Below are 5,906 nucleotides of genomic sequence, written 5' to 3'. Positions count from 1 at the left end.
ACCGCGTCTCTCTCTCCCTGCAGGTGACCCTGCAGCACTCGGCAAACATCCGCAAGATCGTGGGGGGCGCTATGAGCATTGGGCAGGCAGGGGCCAGGCGCCCAGCCCCCTGCCCCCAAAGAATGGGACCCAGCCCCCCCTACTTTTTACAGGGATTAAAGAGGGGCAAAGGGGGGCAAATCAGAGGAGGGGGGTGGCCAGGGTCTGAGCAGGGGTTGGAAATTGACTGGTTGGGGGGTCAAGCAGCTGGAGGCAGCGTTAGGAGAGGGGCTGAAGGGCAAAGTCAGGGAGGGGGGAAGGAGCTGGAGTTAAGCCCAGGGGGAGGCGCTGCCAGAGGGTTAAACCCCGGCACAGGCAGGGGCAGAGGGGTAACAGTTACCCCGGGGGGCTGAGACTCCAGTGTTTGCAAAAACATGGTGGGGGGAGCAGAGGGGCTTTTCTATTTCCCCTCCCACAGGCAGCACCTCTCAGCATGGGCTTCCCAGGGCTGGGCTCTTAAAGGCACAGGCATCCCACTGCCTAGACCCTGCAACTCCTCTCTGATGTAACCTACTGAGGTGCTGCAGTAGGAGACTCAATTCAGTGAAACCCGGCATTCCCTATATGCCCCCCAGCCAGGGGGCTGTGCACCCCTTCCCCGAATTTCCACAACACCCCTCCAGTGGTCAGCTAGTTACATGCAGCGGTGCCAATGTTGTCACTGGCTGCAAATCTGAATGGAAATTGCAACGTTAACACACACTTTAAAAGCAGATCCAACGTATGAAAAATACTTGTACCTGAGAACGTAAAATAGGTTTGAAAAGTCTGGACAAAGCCGGGTTTCCTCACCCAGCTGTTGTGTTTGCTGACAATGTCAGTGCATTGGCTTCGGCAATGTTGGCCAACCTCAGAATTTCAAATGATGATTTGGAAGCAAGGTGTGAATGACTCTCCCCTGACAGCTAGTGACGAGCCAGGGTTGGGGGAGGCTTGGGACCAGACTGTATTTACATGAACTCACCTACTCTGCTGAGGTGTCCAGCAGACAGAGCTGGGCTGCCTCTGCTCTAGGTGCCCAGAGGAGGAGGGAAGGTGTGTGGGGCTCCAGCCTGGGAATCTTCTTCCCTCCTGCCAAGCCCTGACTATCAATCCCAGCCCTGACCCTCCTTTCTTCAAGTGCCATGTGGGCCCCAGGAAAAGTGTGGAAGGAAGCACCAGGGCCAAACTCATGGGCATCAGGTGAAGCAGCGAGAATCCCAACCATCAGGGTAGCAAGTTCCAGAGCCCCAACCCATTGTGGCCACCCCAGCCAGAGACCTGGCTCTAGGAGGTGTGAGTCACCCAGCAGGAGGGGAAAGATTTGCTCTTGCACAATTGGAGACAGGGAAGTTGAGCACTGGGAGCTTTACCACAAGCCAACAGAAGGTCCCACTGAGATTTGAACTCAGATTGCAGGATTCAGAGTCCTGAGTGCTGCCCGTTACACCATGGGACCAGCTCCTGCTGCCTTCTCTGCACATTGGTGACCCTCATGGGGCCAGCTCATGTAAGGGACTGTTGGCCCCTTACTAAAGCTTAGTGGGAGTTTTGGTTGGCTAGTTCCCTGCACCAATAGAAGGGGGAAGGGCCAATGGGAAATCAGGCCCCTGAGACTGACAGTCCCCAGGGCCAATGGGGAGAGGCCAAAGCTCCAAGTTAGCGGCACTGACAGGCCAGGCAGTGTAATGAGGGAGTCACCAGGCCAGGGGGTCCCATCCTCTGTGGGAGCTGGAACTGCCTGGGCCAGAGTGGGGCGGAGCTAAGGAGAGAGCAGGAGCCCGAGAAGAGCCGGGGAGCAGAGCTGCACCAGCCGGGGAGAACCAGAGCAGATCTGTGCTGGGAGCCGAGCCGCAGCAGCATGAGCCGTAGAAGCTGCCCAGGGAGCAGATCTGTGCTGGGAGAAGAGCTGCAGCAAGCGGAGCCAGAGGAGCAGCCCAGGGAGCTGGAGGCAGAGCCGCAGCAGCACTGGGGCTGGAGGTGGGTGCAGTGAGCAGCGTGGGAGAGCGAGGGGGACCCTAGGCAGAAGGCCCAGTGCAAGGAGATGCCACCCCTCAAGAGATCTTGCAGGCCAGACTTTTGGGGGTGGGGGGATCATATCCCCTACATGGGGGCTGACACTGGGAACAAGGGGCCTGTCACCTAGAGCATGTGGCCACTGCCAGAGCAAGTGTCCAGCCCGTGGTGTCCCTGCAGCACAGCCAGGGCCTGGGGAGGAGGCCTGGGACATGTGAGGGAGAGACTGTGACCTGCCCTGACCCTCCAGAGACGCTGGTTGTGATCTCCCTGCACCACAGAACAGGGTGACGTGTTTTCCTTTCCCATCTTTCCTTGTGTTTTACACTGATTGCTGGGTAATAAATGGTGTTTGCTTGAAGCACATGCAATGAGGAGTGGGTCAGGGAAGTGCCCAGAGTGGGGACACTGTAACCCCTGTTCAAGTGATCATGGCAAGATTGGGGGTCATCAAACCCCCCAGGATTCCTGGGTCCAGCCTTGTCGGGGTTACGAGGTCTCTGCCACACAGGAGAGTAGAAAGATCGTCCTTGGGGGTCAGGCAGCCTCTGGGTAAGGGGGTGGGGACTCAGATCCTTTCTCCAGCCAATTGCACCAGGGTCATGTATAAACCAGGGAAGTTCCCCACAATAGCCAGACCAGATCCCCTGTACACTTATACTCTGTCCTCATTGCTTCTCTGTCTCTCTTAAGCCTGGTCTACACTAGGCGTTTCAACCGGTTTTAGGAGCATAAAACCGATTTAACGCCACAACCGTCCACACTAGGAGGCACCTTATATCGATTTTAATGGCTCTTTAAACCGGTTTCTGTACTCCTCCCTAACGAGAGGAGTAACGCTAGTATCGGTATTAACATATCGGATTAGGGTTAGTGTGGACGCTGATCGACGGTATTGGCCTTCGGGAGCTATCCCACAGTGCACCAGTGACCGCTCTGGACCGCAATCTGAACTTGGATGCAGTGGTCAGGTAGACAGGAAAAGCCCCGCGAACTTTTGAATATTTCCTGTTTGCCCAGCGTGGAGCTCCGATCAGCACGGGTGGCGATGCAGTCCGAAATCAAAATAAAAAAAGAGCTCCAGCACGGACCATGCGGATGTGATCGCTGTAAGGGCAGGCAAATCCGTTCTATCAGCGCTCCGTTACAGAAGATGAAATTCAGAATCCTTTTTTAAAAATCTCCAGACAGACGCCATAGCAGGGACTCAGCGCACTGCAGCGTGACAAGCGTAACAGAAAGCCAAAGAATCAAATGGACGCTCATGGACTGGAGGACTGAAGCTATCCCACAGTTCCTGCAGCCTCCGAAAAGTATTTGCATTCTTGGCTGAGCTCCAAATGCTTCTAGGGTCAAACACAGTGTCCGCGGTGGGTCAGGGCATAGCTTGGCAATCTACTCACCCCCCCCCCACCCATCCCCAGAAGTGAAAGGGAAAACAATCCTCTGACTCTTTTACATGTCACCCTATCTTTACTAAATGCTGCAGATAGACACGATGCTGCAGCCGTCAACACCAACATCCTCACCCCCCCCTGCTATGGGTGGCTGATGGTACAAAAGGACTGGTAACCGTCCTCGTCATCAGTCTATTGGCACATGGGGCAGTAACCATGCTGACTAGCATCGGTCAGGTTGATCAAGGGCTCCTGGCCCTAATTTTTTCTGGTGGATGGTGCAATATGGCTGGTAACCATCATCATCATAGCAACAGGGGGCTGAGCTCCATCAGCCCCCACCCTTCATGTGTAAAGAAAAGATTCAGTTGCCCCTGGACTAGCAGAGGGATGCTGGGCTTCTCTCCTACACACTGCTTAATGTCCTGTCTGGACTATCATAGCAGCTGGAGGCTGCCTTCCACTCATTTCTCACTAACAAGTCACCATGTCTTATTCCTGCATTCTTTATTACTTCATCACACAAGTGGGGGGACAATGCTATGGTAGCCCAGAAAGGCTGGGGGAAGAACAGAATCAACAGGTGGGGTTGTTACAGGAGCACCCCCTGTGAATAGCATACAGATCATAATTTCTGCAGGATCTGACACAGAGCAGCTGTGCTCTCTGGTTCTATGATACAGGGGTTATCTAGTACACTTGCCTATATTCTAGGTAGGACTGATTCTATTTTTAGATACCAAAAAGGAGGGATTGACTCAGGGAGTCATTCCCAATTTTGGCTTTTGCACCCCTGGCTAAGAGCAACCAGGGGCACTTATGACAGCAGCAAATGGTACAAAAGGACTGGTAGCTATGATCATCTTAGTTCCAATTTATGGAAGGGTTGGATGGTGCAATCTGGCTAATAACCATCTCTGCTGTCATGCAAAAGCAAAAGCATGCTTCTGTGTAGCGCTGCTGAATCGCCTCTGTGAGCGGCATCTAGTACACATACGGTGAGAGTCACAAAAGGCAAAACAAGCTCCATGATTGCCATGCTATGGCATCTGCCAGGGCAATCCAGGGGAAAAAGGCGCGAAATGCTTGTCTGCCTTTGCTTTCCCAGAGGAAGGAGTGACTAACGACATTTACCCAGAACCACCCGCGACAATGATTTTTGCCCCATCAGGCACTGGGATCTCAACCCGGAAGTTCCAAGGGGCGGGGGAGGCTGCGGAAACTATGGGATAGCTAGGGAATAGCTACCCACAGTGCAACGCTCCAGAAGCCGACTCTAGCCTCGGACCGCGGACGCACACCACCGAATTAATGGGCTTAGTGTGGCCGCGCGCAATCGATTTTATAAAATCTGTTTTACAAAACCGTTTTATGCAAATTCAGAATAGTCCCGTAGTGTAGACGTACCCTTACTCTCATCTCTGCTGCTCCCCCTCTGAACTTTCTCAGCACTCAGGACTCTGTATCCTGCAATCTGAGTTCAAATCTCAGTGGGACCTTGTGTCGGCTTGTGGTAAAGCCCTGGAGCTCAGAGTGCTCCACTTCCCTGTCTCTTGTTGTACAAGAACAAGTCTTTCCCCTCCTGTTGTGTGACTCAGGCCTCTGGGTGGGATGGCTGCAGTGGGTTAGGGCTCTAGAACTGGCTACTGACACCTGAGGGTTGGCATTCTCATGGCTTCACCTGATGCCCACAAGTTTGGCACTTGCCTCTGTGCTTTTCCTCTTGCCCACCTGGCGCTTGAAGAAAGGAGGGCCAGGGCCAGGCTTCATAGTCAGGGCTAGGCAGGAGGGAGGCAGAGTCCCAGGCTGGAGCCCAGCACCTCTCCTCCTCTGGGCACCTAGAGCAGAGGCAGCTGGTGCTGACAGCTCCAAGGGAAGGTTTAAAACCCACAGAGCAATGGAAGGTGGGCCAAGAGGAGGGCAGGACCATGCCTATGTGTGGCCTTCAGACAGGCACAAAGACACCCGGCCAGGCTGCTCCCTGCCGTGCCAAACCCCCACTGAAGGCTACCGTCAGGCCAGCATGCAGGGCGGCTGCTGATGCTCTGTGGCCAACATCAGAAGAAGGTAGGAAAGCAGGGCCAGGCCCCCTGGTAGGGCCTCTGACTGTTCCCACTCCAGGTGCTCACTTTGGAAGTGGAGCCGTCCATTTTTTTGGCAAGTCAGGAATGGCAAAGGCGAGACTGGAAGCACCTGGGACTCAGGTCCCAGACTCTGTGACGCCCAACCCCCAACTCCTTCCCAGGGCTCTAGTTGAAGCCAGAGCATTGGCCTGAGCGGCCAAGAAGAGGTTCCAGCTGTGAAGGGAGCAGGACTTGCAGCACAAAGTGAGCACAACCACGAGGGGACTCAAATCCTGAATCATCTGATCCACAGGGAGATGCCTTATCCTTTAGGCCACATGATGAGGGGGTCTAAGCTCTTCTTTGGAAAAGCCGGACACTGTGTTTCTCAGGTCATCTACTGAGGGGGCCG

General features: G+C 54.5%; 1 non-coding gene across 1 annotated transcript; it reads right to left on the bottom strand.

Moving 5' to 3' along the window:
- Window positions 1-1,405: 1,405 nt before the first annotated feature.
- On the bottom strand, window positions 1,406-1,477 carry TRNAQ-CUG. The gene has a single exon. It is a non-coding gene; the product is annotated as a tRNA-Gln (tRNA).
- Window positions 1,478-5,906: the final 4,429 nt, after the last annotated feature.

The sequence above is a fragment of the Mauremys mutica genome, unplaced genomic scaffold, assembly GCF_020497125.1.
Source record: "Mauremys mutica isolate MM-2020 ecotype Southern unplaced genomic scaffold, ASM2049712v1 Super-Scaffold_100186, whole genome shotgun sequence".
Lineage (NCBI taxonomy): Eukaryota > Metazoa > Chordata > Testudines > Geoemydidae > Mauremys > Mauremys mutica.
This window is presented reverse-complemented; position numbering and strand designations above follow the sequence as displayed.